General features: G+C 37.7%; 1 protein-coding gene across 5 annotated transcripts in view; it reads left to right on the top strand.

Moving 5' to 3' along the window:
- Positions 1 to 22,783, top strand: part of LOC105226331 (uncharacterized) — a 276,869-nt gene that overhangs the window by 13,136 nt on the left and 240,950 nt on the right. For all 5 annotated transcript variants that reach the window (XM_049450572.1, XM_049450574.1, XM_049450577.1 and 2 more), the window contains exon 2: positions 316 to 902. The gene's annotated coding sequence lies outside the window, so the exon portion shown is untranslated. The remainder of the gene's footprint in view (positions 1 to 315; positions 903 to 22,783) is intronic.

Below are 22,783 nucleotides of genomic sequence, written 5' to 3'. Positions count from 1 at the left end.
ACTGACTCACCTCTTCGTCGGGCGCCACGACCAGTCGACCAACCGAACGACCGACTGACTGCATATAGCGTTGATAGACAAGCTGACGGATTGTCGTTGACAGTGTCCTTGTTGCCGGCTGCTACTCATGTTCGTTGCCATTGTCAGCGTTATTTATTGTTGTTGTTGCCATCGCTATTGTCAACTAAACAGTTGGAAAATTTCTACTTTTTATTATACATTTATCCACCACTCACACACACTCACATAGAATAAAGCCAACGCATTTTTGTGCTTATGAAACCTGACAATTTCCTCATTTCTTCTTTCTTACAGCTCAGCCGCCCAGCTTCTTGCCACAGCAGCATCAACAGCAGATTATTTGACATTTTTCACGTAAACAAAAAGCAAAAACAATAAGAATTAACAATCAGAATGTGAGTCGTCAGGAATTTTAATGCATGAAACAGTTGACATTTTTTGTAAAAATTTATGTGCGAACGTCAAAAGCCGCTGTGAGTGTGTTGGAATCGCCAATCGCCTCAAATCAACAAAAACACCTCGTTCGCGCAGACACGCATCCTGTTTGCGCCGCTATAATGTAACACACACTTATGCACATGCGAGGAATTATTTTTTTATTTACCGCAAAATACTGCTCCACCGGGGCCACTTGAAGGCCACACGACCGCTGGTGGAAACGCCTGAGAAATTGTGAATTCGAAGTGATCTTAAAAGCATTTACATTGTAGTGAAAACCATTTAGACATTTCCGTGCGTGAAGCAACAACAATGTGACATATACTCATTTTCAGTGTAACAGTTCAAGAAAGTTAACACAAAAAACCGTTGTGAAACTATTTATTTATCTTATAAATAATTCCATATAAGGTTTTTACAGAATATTTCGCCTTACTTTTTGGGTAAGTCATAAAGAGTAATTTATACTATATTTTTTAATTATTTGTTATAAATAATCATATTTTAAATATTATTTTTGCAAACAATAAGTTTTCAGCAAAAGCTTTTAGCTTTTATTAAGCTCGTTAAGCTTTCACAGTTGATAACAACGTTTGCGGTGCTGTTGGCGTCAATAACTGGCTATAAAAAGCTCAGAATTTTTTCAAAATAACTTTATTGCATAATTACTTAAAAACTAGCAGATAAAGAAACCATTTTTGTTGCATTATCGTCTTAAGCTTTGAACAAATTAAAGCTTAGAGCAACAAGTGAGGAAGGGTCACACCCGGACATTACATAATCTTGTTACTTGTCAGCACCAAAGTCAGGGAAATAGCTCAAGGTGCAAAACGTCAACCAGAGATCCCTAATAATTTTATAAAGAGTGATAGTGATAGAGAATAGGTTCCCTACTTTTTTTTAAAGAAAAAACACAGAAACTTCCAATTTAAGGGCGAATGTTTTTTTATCATTCGAAAGAACATTATTTGACATATATATACGTATATATTTTTTTTTTGAAGATTATGTCTTTCAAATGTTGGTTGCGGCAAAGTCTCAGATGGTCCATCCGTTGAGTCCAATTTTCGATGACTCGCTGGGGCATTTTAACTGATAACTGACAAATAGCACGTGTGATGTTTTTTCCTGAATTGAAAAGGGACTATCCACATAGATTTTAGACTTTACATATCCCCATAGGAAAATACAGTGTTATAGTGTTTTTGAGGAACTATGTTCCACCTAGGAACTACGGGAAAATACTTGTATATATAGGAAAATAGTCTAACGGTGTGATAACACACGATCCAGGTGGCCAACTCACCGAAGTGTTCTCTTAGTAGATCAATTCATTGATGCAATGTGTGGGAAGTGGCGCCGTCTTGTTGTAAGCAACTGTCGCTGAGATCACGAGCTTTAATAATCAATCTCTAAATAATCCATCTGTATGTATCTATGTACTAACACATACGTAGAGGAGTTTAACTACATGGCAATGTCGCTAGCTGCTAAAATGCACGCATTTCAACACCTCGTATCACAGCCTACGGACACTCGAGTAAAAGGATTAACTATTATTGTCAGAATGAAAAGAGTAGCTGAAGCTGAACGAAGTGTTGGTGTTGTAATGTGAGTATCAGCTAAAGCGCTGCCGGCAAACATAACTAACTTGTGCAACACGATGTTGCACACGTTGAATCGGCACACTCAACTTGACAATATTGCTACAAGTGCGGTTACATATGCATCTACATATGTTTGTTGTTGCAATAGTTGCTGAAAAAAGTTTAGTTACATAAAGTTATGGCAGAAACTTCAGGCTTTTTAAAGAAGAATCAGCTTTTGAATTTATATGTATTGTTGAAGTTCGTTTTATCGAATTCTAAGAAAACTTATAGTTCCGTGTTCAAAGAAATTTCCTTGTAAATGAAGCTCGGTGATTACGAGATCTCAAAACCAAATATTTACTTAACAAACTTTAAAGGAACCCACAAATAACTTCGCCGGTGGAAAGATAGAGAACTATAGATGCCTGGCCGCATACTGCCGCGTTGAGATAAGCAAGCGGTATAATTATGCTCTCCGAATTAAAGATTTTAATGGCCTCACTTGATAGCAAATACTCAAACTTTAATCACAAACTCTGAGTTTACTGCACTTTTAACTAGTTTCAGACACCACTTTTTCGGAGGTCTCAGCACGGAAGGACTTCAGAGGCGTTAACGATTTTTTGTGTTTTCAATTTCGGCACATTTTTGGAGCATCATTCGCTCGATTGTTGAAGAGTTTCGATGTCATATTCACAAGCCAATGTCTCGTCAACAATAATGATGCGTTTAATGAATATAAGGATCTAAGTTTACGCGGTTATAGCTGAGTTTACAACAGGGCGCCAGTTGTTCCTCCATTTCGCTATTTGACAGATTCCACGTGTAGCCAGGTACTTCTCCATATGGTCTTTCGAACGGAGTCGAGGTCTTCCTCTGCCTCTGCTTCTCCTGAAGAGTACTCTCAATATACACTCTAAGCTGGGGTGTTTTCATCCATTCAGGCGACGTAGCCACGTAACCACTGTTTCTTAATTCGCTAAACTATGTATATCAATGTCGTCGTATAAGTATTTCGTACAGCTCATCGTTCCATCGACTGCGGTATTCACCGTGGCCAATGCGCAAAGGATCATAGATCTTCAGCAGAACCTTTCTCTCGAAAACTCGTAAAGTCGACTCATCAGATGTTGTCATCGTCCATGTCTCCTCACTATATAGCAGGATGATAAGTGACTTGTAGAATTTGGTCTTTGTTCGTCGAAAGCGGACTTTAATTTTCAATTGCCTACTCAGTCCGAAGTAGAACCTATTAGCAAGAATTATTCCGCATTCGATTTCGAGGCTGACATTGTTGTTGCTGTTAATTCTGTTTCCAAGATTGACAAAATTATGTACAACTTCGAAGTTATGACGTAGGAGCCAAGTCGCGATTGCGACAACTGTTTTTTTTTTTTGATGGCAGGAGATATATCCGGTTCATTTGCTTCGTTTCTTTGTTAACCTGATGAAAGCAGAACTAACGGCAGGCATGTTGAGGCCAATGATATCAATATCCTCGGCGCACGCCAACAGTACGCTCTTCTCTATTCAGCTCTGCAGCTCTAATTATTTTTTCCAGCAGTAGATTGAAAAACTCGCCTTATCTGAGACCTCGTTTGGTATCGAATGGCTTGGAGAGGACCTTCCGGGTCCTGAAAGAGCTTTTGCTATTGCTCGGCGTCAGTTCAGGCACACGTATTATTTTTATGGGGATACCAAATTCAGACATTGCGGCACCTCTTTGTCGCTCTGTCAAAAGCAGCTTTTAAATCGACGAAGAGGTGGCGCATATCGACCCTATTTTCACGGGTCTCTTCCAAGATTCTACGCATGGTTATTATCCAGGCGGTTGTTGATTTTCTTGACCTAAAGCCACACTGATAAAGTCGAATCAGTTTGTTGACAGTGGGCTTCAAACTTTCACATGGTACGCTTGATAGAACCTTATATGCGATATTTAGGAAACTTAACCCACGATAGTTGGCCTGACAGATACCCAATGGCTAACCAGGCTTTGAGTAATCGAATCGTAGACATGCAGCTCATGCGGAAGAAGAAGCTCAATCAAGTATTTAGTTTAGCAAAATATTTTGGACTTAGACATATTTATCTAGATTTATTTATACTTGTATGTACACATGTACATGTATATATATATATAATATGACTAAGTTAGTTAAAAAACTAGATCTGCATGAGTCAGTCCAGCCAAAGCCGCTGGCAGCGATCGCTTCATAGTCCGCCCGGCCTGCGATCAGCGAATCGCAATAAAGACTTGAAACATTTAAATGTCGCACTTGCCGTTTACTATTTCTCCGATTGCATAAGTATGCGTAAGTAACCGTATGAATATGCATCGTTATTGTGTGTGTGTATATGTTTGATAGGCATGAGTCAACACTGCACTTCTTTGTTCGCCGTCAAAGCGAATTTTCATACAAACTTAAAAGGCAATAAAAAAGCTGATTTGGAAATAAAGCCACACACACACACATACACACGGAAGCTAATAAATATGCAGTGCTTTTGCTGTCGCGGCAAGAATATTGAATTTATAAATTATAAATAAATAAATAGTTTGAGTAATTAAAAGAGATTTCTTCAATTTGGCAAATATCGTCTGTGTTGCACGAAATCAAATTATGTTGCATGTAAAAAGTTGTTATTGAATTTGAATTTTTGTTTTGCTCATTTCAATTACAGCACCCTGTATGGCACACAAATGCTACAGTGCACCGTTACATTGTTTATCAAACGTTTCGCCGCTACAACAACAAAGCAACAACAACAAACTGACAAATGGCTGCAAAAATTAAATCAAAGCGAAATATTGGTTTTCCCATAATCGAATTTCGTACAATCATTAGACCCTGCCACCGTGTGTGTGTGTGTGCAAAACAAATACACAAACAAACTGGCAAAACACGGAATTTTTCAACCGTTTCACCCATTTCGTGTTTATCTACTTTTATTTGAATTTTTCTGCATTTGCTTTGTTTTGGCCTTTGTCAAAACAAACAGTTCTAATTGAATTTGTTGCATAAAACTAAAAAATGCACTAAAATATACAAGCACACACACATCAACGTACATACAAGCTTACATGCATGCTATGACACACACCCACAAGCACCCACACACATACACAGAAAGTGCTCGCGAAATACTAATAGCCAATTGTGAAAGCAAACAAAGTGGAAATTTCGTTAGTTGACACTAAATGCATTTGGTCAACAAATTCCGATAACGTTACATAAACAAATGTCTATGAATACGCGTATATGTGCATGTGTGAGTATTGTATAGCTGAAAAAATAAACTAAGAATAGGCCAAGCGGAAGCGGTGAAGAAAATAACAAATATGTATACATATTTTGGTCGGAAGAATGCTGATATCAGCACTCTTTAATTAATCAGAACTTAAAGTGTAGCGAATCGAACAAACAATTGGTCTTATATTAACAAAAACTGGTATAATCAAATAGAGAGCGGTTATACCACTTTAGTTAGCTACATAGTATTTATTATCTGGTACAGACTACTGCTGGATAAATTCATACAGAGTACTGAAATCTCTATAGACACAACTAGTAAAGGGTGATTTAAGTCGACATACCTTCTTCAATACCTACATATATTTTGAAGATCACGCGTGAGTCGTGTCAAGCTGTCAAGCTATTTTTGTTCAGTATACTTTGGTATTTCTTCATGAAAAAACGTTTACGAATCGTTCAACTTTTTTACGAAAATTTTTGGTCAACATAATCGGCCTACTGAGTGTACTCTACGCAACACCACAACCCACTTTGAACACCCAACATTTCTTATTGGATAATATTCAAACGAATAGATCAAGTCCAGCACGCAGTGAAGAAAATACACGGTGCTTTGAGTGCACACGAAGACCGTGGAGAGTCGATTCGGCGCCGTTCGCAGCAACTCGGACTGACGTATGGAACAACTTGGTGTATTTTACATCGAGATCTTAAATTAAAAGCGTACGAAATACAGCTTGTTCAAGAACTGCAGCCGCTCGACCTTACCAAGCAACTGGGCTCTAGAAAAGTTCCAAGAAGATGAGAAGTTTTCAAACCAAATTTTGTTCAGCAATGAACCCCAACTCAACTGGTACATAAAAACGCGAAATTGCCACATTTGCGACAAACCGCGACCAGAAGAGAATCCAGAGCTGGTGGAAGCATCGGTCCAAATTTCTCCAGAAATGATGCCGGTAAGACCAAGATGACAGCACTTCCCACACGTCGCATAAATCAATGGGTTTATTGAGTAAAAAGCTTCGATGAGCAGATAATTTGATATTTTGGGCAGGTCGATTGGCCACCAAGATCGTGGGATATCACACCGTTAGACTTTTTCTGGTAGGGATATGAAAAGTTTAAATTCTACGCTGCCAATCTCGCTTCAATTCTGGCCTGCGAGCAAAACATCATGTGTGTCATTTGCCAGTTATTAGTCGAAATGCTCGTGGGAGTCATCGAAAAGTGGACTCAACGGCTGGACCATGATGAGACGTGGTCGCTGCCAATATTTTAAAGAGATAATCTTAAAAAAATAAATGCCAAAGAATGTTCTTTAGAAACATAGTAAACATTTCCCACTAGATTTGAAATTTTTGTGTTTTTTCTTTAAAAAAGTAAGGAACCTTGAAATGGATCAACCTATACATGTGTGTTTGGCATGGTAAATCTCCAGGGCTTACAGATTACCATATTATAACGCCCACATATATCAAAACTTCTGGTTTTTTTCTCTCCAAGCCAGAAAATGATTTGCAGCTTTTGCAATCTTAAAATATTAGTGCTGTCACCTTTATAATTATTAGAGCGCCAAGCCTAAATTTAGCCTCGCGACAAACTCAAACCTCTTGTCAAATATTGACAACTTTGGAAGCACTGTCTACTAAGAACAAACACCACCATTTCTTTTATATTCTCGCAACAAAGTTGCTAAGGAGAGTATTATAGTTTTGTTCACATAACGGTTGTTTGTAAGTCCTAAAACTAAAAGAGTCAGATATAGGGTTATATATACCAAACTGATTAGGGTGACGAGTAGAGTTGAAATCCGGATGTCTGTCTGTCCGTCCTTCCGTCCGTGCAAGCTGTAACTTGAGTAAAAATTGAGATATCATGATGAAACTTTATACACGTATTTCTTGGCTCCATAAGAAGGTTACGTTCGAAGAAGGGCAAAATCGGCCCACTGCCACGCCCACAAAATGGCGAAAACCGAAAACTAAAATATTTCCCAGATTGTCAGATATTTTCGATAAAAATTCGTAGAGGGTTTGTCCGGAAAGTAATAGGGCTAAGTCGATTTAAAAAACTTATTGAACCAATCGTTCCAATTCTTTAAAAACTTTCAAAATAGGGTTCTTCTGGGTCGATGCAGCGCTGCATCGAAGGCGCGGAGAATGCCTTCCTCCAGAATAGCCTTGAGATCCGAGGTGCATGCTACTTGGATCCCCTCTGTCGTCTCAAAATGCCACCTTGTCTCGGGTCCATACTTAAAGATCCATGACTCGGCATCTGTGATTACATTATACAAAAATTGGGGATGTTCAATTTTCAAATTTTCTTAGCACACTTCCACTCGCCGCAATTTCTGGTCATCAGTGAGAACTTTTGTGACCATCTTCGCGCACACTTTGCGTATCTTCAAGTGCTCAGTCATAATGTCATGAACCACAGATTTTGACAAATTTAACATCTGGGCAATTAAACGAATACTTAGTCGACGGTCTGTGCTCAAAACTTTGCACGAGTCATATTGTCAGTGTTTTGTCGAAGTCGTCGAAGTCGAAGGTTTCCCAGCACAGTCTTCATCAGCGACCTCTTCCCGGCCCTCCAGAAAGGCCTGGTAAAACTGCTTGATCATATCAAATATTTCTGTCGCAGATTTACCGAGTTTCACACAAAATGTAATCGCGTACCTCTGCTTTAACGAACGCTTCATTTTCGGCTTGCACCACTCACAGAAAAATCTCGCGTGAAAATTTTTATCCTGGTGAACGCCCTCTACCGAATCCAGTCGGTGAGTATGCTATATTGTTAATCGCGCCGTTATCTTGTTGAAAAATGCATGGTTTCTTACAAAACCATTTCGAAAAGTCTATTAGGACGTTGTCTAATAGTTCAACAGAAAAACATTTTGTACCGAATAACTCTCTATTATTTTTCGTTGAGGCGCTCGTTTGACATACTTACTATTCTTTTTTAAAATCTGTGAAAATCTACAGACGGACACTTTCAGATTTATCTGCTGTTTAATTTTTGGTAGGGAGATATTTTTATTGACTGCCAAACGCTTCATCTACCACTTCGACCGTTCACTAACCTTTAGAGGAGGTCCACATCTTTCATTGTCATTCGAAAAAATATTTTTTGGCATTTATTTTTTGAAGACTACTTCTCTCAAATATTGATCGTGGCTGCGTCTCAGATGGTCCGTCCAGTAAGTCCAATTTTCGATGACTCGTTCGAGCATTTCAACTGGTAACTGGCGAGTGACGTTTGCTCCAAGTCCCGAATCGAAACCGAATTGTTCGCATAGACTTTAGACTTTATATATCCCTACAGGGAAAAGTCTAACGGTGTGATATCACACGATCTTGGTGGCCACTCGACCGGCCCGAAATGTGAAATTATCTGCCCACGGAAGCGCGGAAAGTTGAAGGAATACAATTTGCTATGTACTACGGATGAACGGATGGATCCAGAGAACTCCTCCCGTTATTCTAACCGTTCTGATATATAAAACACGATATCTACTTTGCCTAGTTTTAAACGTTATAAACAAGCATTAGGTCAACGAAACTATTATATTCTGGCTGCCAAACCTTAGGATGGAAAGACACAAAAGCAGCAGACGAAGTGGAGCAAGCGACTTTTTTTTATGACATTCGTGTCGCAATGCATATCTGTGCTGTTTGCTCTAAAGGGTTTGTGCGAAGTTGCGATCAAAGTAGATTTTCATACAGCACACACACACACACATACACATAGTGAAACAAATTAAAACAGCGAATGCATTTTTTAATGTCAAATTACGACTATTCCGACCATTTTGCATGCGGCATACGGCATGATGTCATATTTCTACATGTGGCCGCATTTATTAAATTCTTGCGCAGTCTTCCTTTTTTCGCGTCTACTGCTTTATTTTCAAGTTTTTGTAACAAAAATATGCAATCTAATTTTTTGTGCCGCTTTTCTTCCACATTTGTTGATAAATTAGCAAAAGTGCTGCGCTGTCAGAGTCTATGCCTTTGTGTGTTTATGTGTGTGTGTCTCAGCTATCTTTCGGACTGTTGTGGAGCGCTATGCTGAGGGTACGTCCACTTGTGGGGTAAGCAATTGGCTCGTGTGCGTTTCCCTATGTATGTGTGTGCGTAGTGCAAAATAAATTGGTTGCCGGGCGGTATCGTCGCTGCACGGTGTCACTGCACCGCAAAAAGTGGAAAAAAATAAGAAAATAGCAGAAATTAAAAACAGAATGAAATAAAAATAGCAAAATAAATAAATAGAAAAGGCGAAAATATGAAAGCAAACACTGAAAAGTAGCCATATTATATTGCATTTGTATGTGTGTATATGCGTGCGTGTGTTTGTTTATGCAGCGCCGAAACAAAAACATGCATTGTTTGCGCAGTCACAAGTCAACTGGTGCCGCCGGCGTTGACAATGTACATTGCGGTGGCCAAATAATGGCGGTGATGTGGGTGATGCCGTTCACGACGACGGTGATGGCAGTGGCTGTTGGCGATGGCGTTCGCTCTTTTTGGTGCTGGTATTGAGGCACCACCAAGCGCAGATTTGCGAAGATACACGAAAATATATAAAGATAAGTATATATATATATTATATATATACATATATATACATACATACATATGTATATATGCAAGTTCTATCGGCAACAACAGCAATAACAACAGTTAATAGAACAGCTGTGATAGCAGCAGGTGGTTGCGGTTACCACACGAACGCCACCAGCAGCCATCAAAACATCAGAAACGGACTTTTCGTTCAAAATTACTTTACACTAAACTCAAAATTCTCATGTTTCGTGCCATAACCTCACTTTTAATTATCTAATATTTTTAATATTAATTATTAATAATTCTATTATTTATTTTTATTTATGACAATATTTTGCATTTCTCATAAAATTCTTGAATTTTCTTTCTCTCTCACACTTTATTGCAATTTTGTTTTTGTTGCTTTTTAAAGCCGAATAAAATATATTCGCAAAAAATACAAAAAATTATGCAAATATTTTACAGAAGACTACAAAAACCTATAGACATTACGAAATATAAGTAAATGACGCACTGCAGCAAAGAGGAACCGCTAATAACTAATGCGCGGTGTGTGACTTTGCTATATATTAGCAAATAACTGTACCACAAAGCATGTACCATATGTGAGTGTGAGAGAGAGAGAGCGAGCGAGAGCTTTATGCTGGCAGTTTGGTGTGGAATTATAAAAACATTTTTGTGGCAACTAATGTGCAACACGAAAAAATAACAAAAAAAAAAAAAATGTTATACTCGAACGCCACCATAACCAAGAACTCACACCGGCACACACAACAATTTTTTCCATTTTTCTACTAAACAAACCTACATTGCTTCCCCACAAACCATACCAACTAAACGCCAAGATGTTGCAACATGCATACTTATAAAATAAAACTGAGAAAAAATGGCAATACCACCTTCCCCCAACCTAACCTTGCAGCAAGCAGCTTTCCCATCCTTACTTCTCGAAGCTTCTCCTACCTCAAACTCCACTCTGAAATAAATTCATAGTTTTTGTTGCATTTTTATAGTTCCTCTATTTCGTGCACTATTTGGCGGCAATATCCTGCCGACTGAGCGTGGAGGAGGCAAGTATCTCCGCAAAATTCTTTTTTCTCCTCAATTTCGTCTAAACCCAAAACCGTTTGCTGCTCAAACTCTCCCGTCGATATTTTGTAGCCTTCTTTGTCCCCGTCTTCCTTCAGTGTACATAATGTAATTGCAGTGGCAATAAAAGCAATGGCACACACCAGTTGCATGGCATGGAGTATGGAGCGGGTGGCCACATTAGCGTTGTTTTTGTGCGAAAAAATAATAAAAAATAAAAAATATAAAGTGAAATTATAACAACTTTATATAAGAAGACACACATACATAAGTATGTACCGTAGCAGTTGTTGCTGCTGCCACAGCTACATGCAACAGGCGGTTGTTGCCGGCATATTATATACATGCACACACCCACATACTCGTACATATGTATGTACACTCTCCAAGGTGGCATATAACGGAAGAAAGTTTGTCTTACTCGGAATATTAGTGCTTTCTATGTGCCACATCATTTACTGGGGCGTGGTAGTCTATGTGTCTTTGTGCTGTTGCTATTGTTGTTGTTGTTGTCGGCGTTGCTGCAAAATTGTCATGTACATAAATTTTGGATGAACACTTTTTTCCACCATATGGTGCCACTGTCATCAGGTAAATTGGCTTTTTCTCATCTCGAGGTGTGCGCCGAGTTCGTGCGACATTAGTTGTACAGTCCCTATTACCGTTATTATATATAAATTGTGCTAAAATAGCTGCGTTATATATTAAGCGAGGCAATATTTAAGTTAAAGTCGTAATTTGGCAGGTTAATAGTAAAATATTTAGATTTTAGCCAAACGATGTGACAAGACGTAAGCTTAAAAATGTGGGAAAACTATTTAAAATTTGCGAGACATGAGAACTACGGTATCACCACCGCTATAATAACCATTATACATAGGTGCTTTTCTTAAAGCATTAAGTATATACAAGTTTTTTTAAACTTGATTTTTAAAGGTTTATATGGCAACAATATGCTATAGTGCTCTGATATAAATAATATTCTCGGATATTGTAGCGTTGCTTTGAAGAATTGTCTGTGCCAAATTTATTGGAAATATCTCGTCAAATTAAAAATTTGTTCAAACAATCGCTGGTTTACAATAGTAATTTTAGTTTATATGGCAGCTATAGGTTATAAATATCCCATCTGAACAATTTCTGTGGAGATTGTTGCATTTTCTACGATAATAACTCATGCAAAATTTCTTGGAGTTATAACGTCAAATGAAAAAGTTTTCCTTACACTGCCTTTCTTCATTTCAATCGTTCAATTTATATGACAGCTATATGTTGTAGTGATCTGAGATCCGATAAATGAGAAGTTTCTTGGAGAGAAAATGACATGTGCAAAATTCAAGACCAATATCTCAAGAACTGTGAGACGCGTTTGCGTACTATATACTATATATGTTACAGACAGACGAACCTGGCTTAATCGACTCAGCTCACCACGCTCAGCATTAAAATATACTATACACTTTATAGAGCATCCGTAGTATTATTCTGGGTGTTAAAAACTTCGTGGCTAACTGATTACCTACCCTTTTAGGATATCAAAAAAAAACCTGTTCAAAATGGCATAGCAAAATTGTTACTCATACGACATGGCTCACCTGAAAATCAACAATTTGACATGATAAAATGTCAGCAGCAGACTAATCACCTATACTGGCTAAAAACCAGCATATTAACGCAACCAAAACAAAAAAAAGTCTCACACAGTCCTCGGTCGCGTGAGAGAGCGCATCTCTGTGAAGCCTGGTGCTCTAGAGGGGAGTAACAAAGAAAAAAATTTATACCTCGATAAAATCGGAATGAAATACTATCTCACTTTTCAGTGCCTATTTATGGGATATTTATATGAGGCCCTGTTCCGAAAGTTCTATTTATTTACACTATGACCTTGTGTACAGGTGATTTTTCATGTTTATATGCGAACATTGAATAACCTTGACGTCTGTGGTACTAACCGAATGAGTAAGTTGGACATGTTTTGGACCCCATAAATTGAATATGATTATTCAGTTATATTACTACATTATACGGTTATTCACAGTTCAAGGAACCATTTTGGATCCATGCAAAGTTCTTCCATTAACAAAGTTGGACTATTTGGAATGACATTTTGGGTCAAAATCAATATTCAGTCTTCACTCTTCAAAAAAAAAAAAAACAAAAGAGCCCATGAAAAACAATATACATATATGGATATTGGCGCAACATGTTTGATCGCAAGTGGATGAAAAAATCTTGACGTTTACTAGTTTCAAAAACACAGCGACCAAGTCAAACTAGTTAGTACTGCAACGGAACGTCCCTGGATGTTGGAATCATCAAAAATTAATGACAACCGAAATCCAAGTTGTGCGAGGTGAGTTCCGGGATTCCGTTATCCATTTCTACATTCCACAAAAGCTCTTTAACGTGCATGCATCGTGCAAATACCAATACCAGTTAAAGCTTCAGAACTATAGCGTGTTTGAGGCTCTAGGTGCTTTTGTCGGGCTTTTCCCAGGGTTTTGATAAATTTATATTGATGAAGGTTCCTCCTCGAGATTCTTAACTTTTTTAATAGCTCAGAAAAAAGTAGGATCCGAGGATCTCGCGGATTTTTACTAAGTTATTTCTAAGGATTAGAGACATACATATTTTTAAAACTTTGTTGAAGCTGGAAATTATATGTGCTTCGAATACTAAAGTATTCCATGATCAGATTGCATCTTCCAAAAAACCTCCTGTTGTTGTTATTGTTGTTGTTGTAGCAACAGAATATGCGACAAAGCTCCCATGATCGTACAAAATGTGGAAATATTTCTAGAGCAAAGGCCATGTTCGATATTCGATGTGCTCTTATCGGAGTTTTCTCATCTTTAAGAGAAATATATACAGACGAAAGTTACTTCCTAAGGTTCTTCTTCAAGGTTTGGGAACTATATGAGATTGATCAAAGTTCTTTTTTAATACTCAAAGTGCTCTTAACGTAGTCTTTTCAGAGTTAAGAGAAATACATATATGCAGGAGAAAGTTCTTCCTTGAAGTTCTTCTGCAATGTTTTTGAGAACTTGTTGATCAAAGTTCTTCCACGAAGTTTTAAACTTTTTATAGGTTTAGGACAAAGCTCGACCTCGAGAATATCGTTGACTATTTTAGGCTTTTTCCACGAATTGGAGAAATATTTACAAATATTGTCGCTTCTTTTTATAGGAACCTTCCATAATTCAAAAAAAAATATCTCATGTATAAAGTTTCTTATCGAGGTACTCTGCGCTTTTAAACGGGTTCTTTAAATGTTTTAGACTCTAAAAACTAAACGTTAGTGGAAAGCCAAACTTGGAGCTAAGCTTTAAAATTCACTGATATACTTTATATATATTTACAATTTATTCGCTAACTATACAACCATTTCAGAAATCAGGTGTACTAGTTTCACACGAACTAGGTTAATAACATAAGAACTGCTCATGAACGTGAAATTTATCAAATAAAATACTATAAGCTAAATAATTTGTTTAAATGTGATTAAGTGTGACTGCTGGCTTTGGGGCTATTAATTTGACATTAACGATCGCTTGTAGCGCGAACATAAACAGTTGTGCTCCATTTGCTTTACTGTCTTTTATCTTTGCGCCGCGATGGCGTGAGACTCAAGCGCTTAACTTCCACATACATATATACACATATGTAATCATCTGCTGTGTGTATGTATGTGTGCATGTATAAATAAATATGTGTTCATTCATTCATTAGATGTGTTCTCACAGTTCACGAAGCCAGCGAAGGAAAATTCGTCGCCACAGGTGGTTGGGTGGCTGTTGACCGGCCAAATGGCGAATGGCCAATTGGTTGGTCACAACGGGCGTCGCTTGGCTGTTGATTTTGGGTTTGGTTGTGTGTTTGGGTAGTAGTTGCTTACTTGGTTTTGCATGTTAAGCTTAGTTTCTAAAAAAAAATTTTTATAAAATCAGTTTTGGCGGTGATCTTGGCAGTAGAGAGAGCTGGTTAGTATGCCATTAATATATCGTACGATGTTTTATATAAAATAAAATGGATTTAGAACCAAAATTTTTTAGTTTTCAGTTATTCCACGATATAGAAATTTAAACATAAGATTTAGTAAGCATCGGCCTTTTACCATGCCCAGGCTCGTCAGGTTTACATAACCGACAGGGACCAGCCAAATATTCTCATCCAGCCATAGACACTTAACTTAAATTTCTAAAATTCTTACTAATGTCTCTACAACAACAACAAGATACTATTATTTGACACTACTTTCACTTTGAAATGACTATTGTTCCAACTGAGACTAGAATGATTTTTGCTTAATTCGATTCGTTCGATCACTGATTATTCGTTTAGACCTCAGATTTTATTTAGATGAGGTTTCACAAAAGCCAAAAAAATTGTGCGGTCCGTTCAATAAGCTTTCTCGAAATTTTTAGTAATCTTCGAACTATTCAAAGAGATAAATAAAAATACTTTTTAAGACTGGATTTGCTTACCGAGGAACAGGCTCATATAGTAATTGTATATTTGGGGTCTCTGAAACTTTCAAATATAGGAACGGTTAGGGCTTTTTGTTCTTTTAAACTAGATCACATCGAATTTGTAAGTCACCCCAATAATAGCTTCGATTTCATATATGACCTTGTGGTATAGACTGTAATCCTCTAAAGTTCTCAATTTTTTGTTTTTTAGCATCCATTACTGTTTACACAAAATTTGTTTACAAATATGCTGGCGACCTATCAAGTGTGACAATATCATTTGTTAATACAATATAATATAATTATTCTTCCACACTATCGAACGATCGAAACCCCGTCAAATATATAGAGACTCGGCACCAATACTGAACTCTTATGCTGAGGAAAATTCTGTCAAACATTAATGTAGACTATCAACAGGGATTTTAGGGTAACAGATTCCAGTTTTCTTTAAGAATCTTTGAGACAAAGGCCCAGAATACCCGGAACATTACATATTAAGTTGTCCAAGATATTTTAAACACAAAAACGAAACTTTGGAGACCCTATAAAATACATACATATAATACAACTTATCACAATGACTAGCTGAGTCGATTTAGACATGTCTGTCCGTCCGGCTATCTAGTCCCCGTTAGAATATGAGGGTTATAATATAAGTTGTCATCGAGTACATCCAACGGTAGCTCAGGGAATGTGCTGTTTCGACGGGGTCCAACCATAGGGAGAGCGATGTCAAATGTGTTGGGTTAGCAGGACATGCAAAGTGGTGGTTTGTGCCATGCGGAGACTTGTTGCACCCTGACAGATTCCCACAACAGCCATTACTGGAATAGACCCGGAATTTATCTGGCCGATGGTTGTACTTTCAGAGATCTAACTTCGCTTGGATCGGTAAGTTTTAGATTAAGATTGTCATTACTGGAACAACGCCATTGTTTCCAACCCACTGCATCTGAGCTAAAAGGATGCGTGCAAATTCTACTTCGGTTAGGTGTAATACAAGCAATAGACGGAGCCATCTAAAAACTATAAGACACACAGGGAGTGGACCTTAGTTGTGAGAACCGTCGGTATCGAATCACTGCAGCATATAGCTACAATACAAAATGAACGTTTGGAATCAAGTCCTTGCATCGAAAACTTTTTCAGTTGAAGATATGTATATCCACGAAATTTGGTATGGAAGATTATGCAAAGCAACGGTACAATCGCTAAGGAAATTGTTTAGATTGGATCACTATAGCATAGAGCTACCTGCACGTCAAATTCATGGCCTTGTATGGAAACCTTTTTTATTTGACGATACTTGGCATGAATTCTTATCGAAAATATGGCTATAGTCTCCAAGCATATTTTCTAGAACGTACTACTATATCATATAGCTACCATACAAACTTAACTTACAAAATAAAGTGCCTGCAAGACGTTTTTATTTTGTGAAGGGTCTATTAGAACACTGACTCATTAATGTGATTTGGGGAAGAACTAACGTCATAGATTTGTTTTAACTGATGTACCCTGTAGAACCCGAAAAACGTTAAAAAAAATTGTATAGCCAAAGACAACATTTTCGTATCAGCACAAGAATAAAATTTTACAAAAAATGCAGCTTCTCCAGCAGTAAAATAACTGCAATATATGTATATGTATATAGGCAGCGCTCCCGGCTCTAACCTGGCAGGTGGAAGCACAGCAGCTGTGACGAATGCTGTAAAATGTCAGTTGGAACTGAAAAAATTCGTCAGATTCGTCGGAAAAGCAGCTAAAATACATAATTATATACATACTTATATGCAGTTTGTATACAAACATACGCGCATACATATATACTATATGTACAATATATATATAAAATACTTGAAGTACATGCACGAAAAACATTACGGCATTACGGCATAACAAGAAGCAAGCGGCAAATAAGAAAAAATGCCACAAAATAGTTTTGCTAGTTTGCCATTGCACCACGTTGCACGCTCTCTGCATCTCTCCACATCTCACTAACGCTCTCAGCGCAGCACTTTGATGCGCTCATTTTACTACCCCAGCCGCTGTGTGAATGAAATTTGCAACAGGTGTTCACGAAGCGGCTTTTAGCTTCCGTGTGTGTGTGTGTATGTATTTACGGGCAAATAGTTATATGCTGCATGCTGCTTGCCACCTCCCCTCCTCCTGGACTTTTTGCTATTACTTTTGTTTGCTGTTTGGTTATTGTTGTTGCTTTTGCTGGTTTTAATGCCACATTCACCAGCATATTTCCATATAATAATAATCCGCGCCACTTTATGTTGCCTCCACCGGCGATTCAGTGGCACACGCACACATACACATACTGTATACGTACTCTACTCCTCATTCTCGCTTCGCACATCTTCTGCGACGCTGCTGCGTCCGACCAGGGCCTCGTCGCTTTTGTCTTCGCCTTCGCCGCAATGTCTGCATTTACCAAATGGGCTATTAAGGTGACCGGGAGTTGGTTTCATTCAACGCCACTAAAGCATTTATTGTTGTTGCTGCAACTAGTGTGTGCTTGTTGTTGTTGCAGTTTTTTATTGTTATTATTTCTGCACTACAGCATTATGACCATCTTAGCTGCTTTGCTAGCTTCTGCAACTTTTTTGGTTGCATCTGCATTCTAGCGACGCTGTTGTTGTTGTTGTTGTTGTTGTTGTTGTTGATGCCTTCGCTATCATAACAATAAATGGCTGAAGTATGGCGTGGCACAAAACAGGCAATTATGTTGGCTATCAAAGCACTGGCGCGCGGTTGCAAGGAAAACAATAATAATGAAAGCAACAACAACAACAACAAGAAAAAGAAAAGGCAATATCACTATTTTCATAGCAAGCGCCCTGTACCTTTTATATTTATATATACGAACCTAGCTAGTTGCCACTATGCAATGATAGTTAGTAAAACGCATGTGGCAGCAGGCAGCAGAAGGTTGTTGCTACAGTTGTGGCAAGTGCAACTAGTATGTATGTATTTGTATGTTGCCATGCCCTCACAGAGTATACCTATGTACCACATAATTTGAAAGACGAAACATAAGCCCTCATAAAAGCAAAAACAAAAATAATAACAACAACAAGAAATTACAATAATAACAACAAACACAAAAATATAAAGAAAAACAGAAAAAATTAAAAATAAGTACAACAACAACAACAAAACCCTCCAATAACACCAACAACCAACGGAACATACGAACTGCATATAAACGGCAACGCCATAATAACAGGTGAATGTTGCAAGTACGCGCGTTTACCTCAAATTGCCATTGCCTGCCTGCCTGTTCGTAGCGCCAAGAAAAGAGCCATGCCTTAGCCTTGCGCTTTTGTGTTTTTGTTGTTTTTGTTGCAACAGCCTGTTGATTCTTGTATCTTATCGATTTGTTCGCTGCGCTCCCGTATGTCGCAGGTGAAAAAATTGCGTAAATTCAAAAAAGTGGCAACAAAAAAATCACCGTTTCTTACTTGCAACAAATTTGTTTCTGTAATAATTTTCCTATATTATGTGTGAGCGCAACAATGCTGATATTTTATATATTTTTATGCGCAGATCGTGGGCCGCTTCGTAGTTGTGGCAGTCATTAACAGCTTGCAACATTTTGCTGTTACTCAACCAGCGGCAGTAACATGAATAGTAGTCTCCATTTGGCTACTTCCGTTGGGTGAAAATTTGTGCCTTTACTACCGTAAATCCACAGATTTTAGAAAAAAAAATTATTTCTTGACGAAAAGATACTATTTTCCGACAAAAAGGCGAAAGAAAAAACCATGGGAGTGTATTATTGTTTTCATTTCTGTAAAGAATTTTATATGCGGTTTCGGGTGCATGTAATTTTGTACCTGGAATGCCGTAAGTAGCGGTTTCAAAAGGACTGCTGTTCGGTCGTTGATCTAATAACTGGTCACAATCTACTGTCTTCAATAAGTAACGACGATACATGCAGAAAGTGCAGAGAAGTAGGCATGAGAAAGACGCTGGCGTACCTTCCATGCCTCCATTCCGCACTATCTAGAACACGGCTTGAATATCTAGTACTTTCGCAGTTCAAAGCACTAGGCGAAGCATCAAATATAGATATACGTATTAAATTCGCAAAAAACGTTGACGTCATGTATGACGAGTACTTCATCTCAAATTAAAGAGGCTTTACTAAGAACCAACAGATCTATGTACAGTGGTGGCCATAACATATGCAACTAATACGTTATTTTAGAAAAAGTATATATATCATACCATTAAACTTTGCAGACTGTTGATTGAACATGAAATTATTATAATTTGGTATTTTTACTTTTAATTAACGTTCTTAAACCAAAAAATTTCGTTCATAAAAAATAATAAAAATTCCATTTCTATTTCAACTCTAAAATATATGGCACCACATTCGGCCAGTATAACCTAACCTAACTTTGCACCTAAAATAATACTAAATTGTTTGTTAAACTTTGGAGCAATTAAAGTCAGATGAATATACTTTCAGATTTCGGTTGAATATTTGCCGAAAACTACTTTTATAATGCCGAACCACTTACACTTATAGCATCTTGTGATGTTTTTTCATAGATCGAAGTAGTATTTTGAGTTAACAAAAACATAGGAAAATGGAGAATAATTTCGAAAACTGAATCCTGAAAAAAATTAATGAAATAATTAGTTTACTAGAAGAGCAATTTCGAAAACAGTGTGGAGTCCCTAAGAGATCCAGAGTCAGTGCCTCTCAGGCAGTCCCAGACTTTAAAGCATGCCATTATTTATAGTACTCATTTTTGCTGTCTTGTTAGTTTATTATGAATAAGTAATACCCTCAAATAACCTTATGAAATTGCATCATGGACTTTGGTAACAAATCTTATCGCTTACTAATAGTGTCTATAGAACTATATATCAATGGGTGATAATGATTTTTAAAAATTGTGCTACACAACTTTTCAAACTGTTCCAAATAACAAATTTTCATACAGAGCTTTCTCGTGAATTTAACTCACAAATAAATTTTTGCAGAGAAGCTGTTCGTTAACGTTTTTACTCAACAATAGAAGTTAAAATTATATCTTTAATAACAATCGGCATCAGATAGATACCGAGGGCTGAAGAGGGAAGCGAGAGGCATTTGCAGACAAAAAAAGAGAGTTCAAAATGCGTGAATACGACAAGCTGTCCGATAGCGGTATTGCTCAAAAATTCTACGAAAAAATTCGGCGGCTAACAGAAAGTTTCAAGGCCGGAGCATACTCTTGTAGAACTTCCAGAGGCAATCTACTGATTTATGCCCAAAGCATACTGAAATTATGGAGGGAACACTTGCCTGCTGAATGGCAAAGAAAGCATAACGCCAGGAAAAGGCGAACGCGATTCCCAAATCAATGACAATGGATCAGAAGATAACTCGACCAAGAAGAAGTTCGAATAGCAATTACCCGTCTGAAGAACAGCAAAGTGGAGGTAGGGGCGATGGACTACCGGTCGAGCTTTTGAAATACGGCGGCGAAGAACTGGTAATACATCAGCTTCTTTATAGAATATGGTCGAACAAAATCATGCTGGACGACTGGAATTTGAGTGTGCTCTGCCTAATCCACAAATACAAAGATCCCACAATCTGTGCCAAATATCATGGGATAAGCCTCCTCAACAACGCATATAAGATTCTATCGAGCGTATTGTATGAAAGATTGAAACCCAAAGTCAAAAAACTGATTGGACCATGCGCCAAATCTTGGAAAAGACCCGTGAAAGGAGGACCGCACGGAAAGGAGCTGCATTTATGCCGCGATGTCTGAATTTGGTATCTCCGCAAAGCTAATATTACTGTGGTTTACACACGTTAGGCAACACCAAAAGCTTCGTCAGTATCGGGAAGGATCCCCACGAGCAATTCGACACCAAGCTAGTTTTCACACAAGGGCACTTCCTATCGTGTAACTTGTTTAATCTATTGCTGAAGAAAACAATACAAGCTGCAGAGCTAAAAAGAGAAGGTACAGTCTTCTACAAATCGTAGATAATTTCGTCTTTCATGAAACCAGCATTAACACCAACAACATCGTCAGCAAGTATTTTTTGTTGAACAAGTGTTTAGAGGAATGTTAAGGTTTTTTGGACTTTTGAAAATTTGAGTGACACAAAAAACGATTTTTTTTATTTTCGGTCCCAACTACCCGCAACGCCTACACAAGGGTTAAACGCACGCTTCACAACCGTGGTTGGGCTATGTGCCCAAGTGCACGTGCGATTTTATTTACGAAATTTGCAAAATTTGCACTTCGAACTAATGCGCTTATCTAAATCCACGCCCAAATAGCAACACCAAACTAACGAATAATATGGCATATGTGTGTGTGCGTGTGGGATTGTGTAATGCACCGGCACTATATTATCGCTTAACTATATATGTACATGGGTATGTATGTATGTGCCAAATACAAGCACAAAGCACGCTAATTCACCGCATCCAAGTTTTTGTAGGCACACCTCAAAAAACTAACCTTCATGCCACTTACTAGTGTAATAATAATAAAATAAAAAACAAAATAAAGAAATAATAAAAAATAAGATTGAAAAAAAAAAGACTGAAATCTAGTAAACATTTCACAATGCGCCGAAAACACAGCCGTCCTTTGTGCTTCCACTCAACTGTATCATTGCTAATTCGCAAATAAACTTAAATTCATTGCATTACTAACGCGCCGCTGACCCCACTTCCCCCAATCAAGAGGTGCATGCAATGCAATGAAGTGCAAATGTAAACAAGCAAAAAATCATAAAAGGCAACAAAAAATTATCAAATTTTCTAGAAAACACTTAAATATTTACAAGTGTTTTCGTTAGATTGCTTAGTTTTGTTGTTGCTTTTTTTTTGTTTTATTTTACAGCTACACTATCAGCGTGCACGAAAATGGGGTCACCTTCGCATTATCAAATTTCCCCCGAAATGATTTATTTTGTAAATATGCGAGGCTGAAATTATGAGCTGCGAGAGAGAAAGAGAGGCAGGAGAGGAGTTAGCGCAGCAAATGTGGGAGAAAGAGAGAGGAAACGAAAAATGTACGAAACAAAAAATTGCCAAACACACAAAATGGTGCAAAAATAATAATAATAAAAATAAACAAAAAAATATTAATAAAATATGAAACAAACAAGAACAAAATATGAAGAAAGGAAAAAAAAAAAATTGGAAAAAATGACTGTCAAATAAAAATAGAAAATAAACCTTATCTTCCAGCGTTGATGTGTGGCCTGATTTCGACATGCAATGCCGCAGTGGAAACGGCCAATTGCCGAGCAACGAAAAACACAGCACAAACGCGCACACACACAAAGCGCGCGCAACCATACCGCTGCCC

Source organism: Bactrocera dorsalis, chromosome 2 (assembly GCF_023373825.1).
Source record: "Bactrocera dorsalis isolate Fly_Bdor chromosome 2, ASM2337382v1, whole genome shotgun sequence".
NCBI classification, from domain to species: domain Eukaryota; kingdom Metazoa; phylum Arthropoda; class Insecta; order Diptera; family Tephritidae; genus Bactrocera; species Bactrocera dorsalis.
Note: the sequence above shows the minus strand (reverse complement) of the source record. Positions and strands in the feature narration are given on the sequence as shown.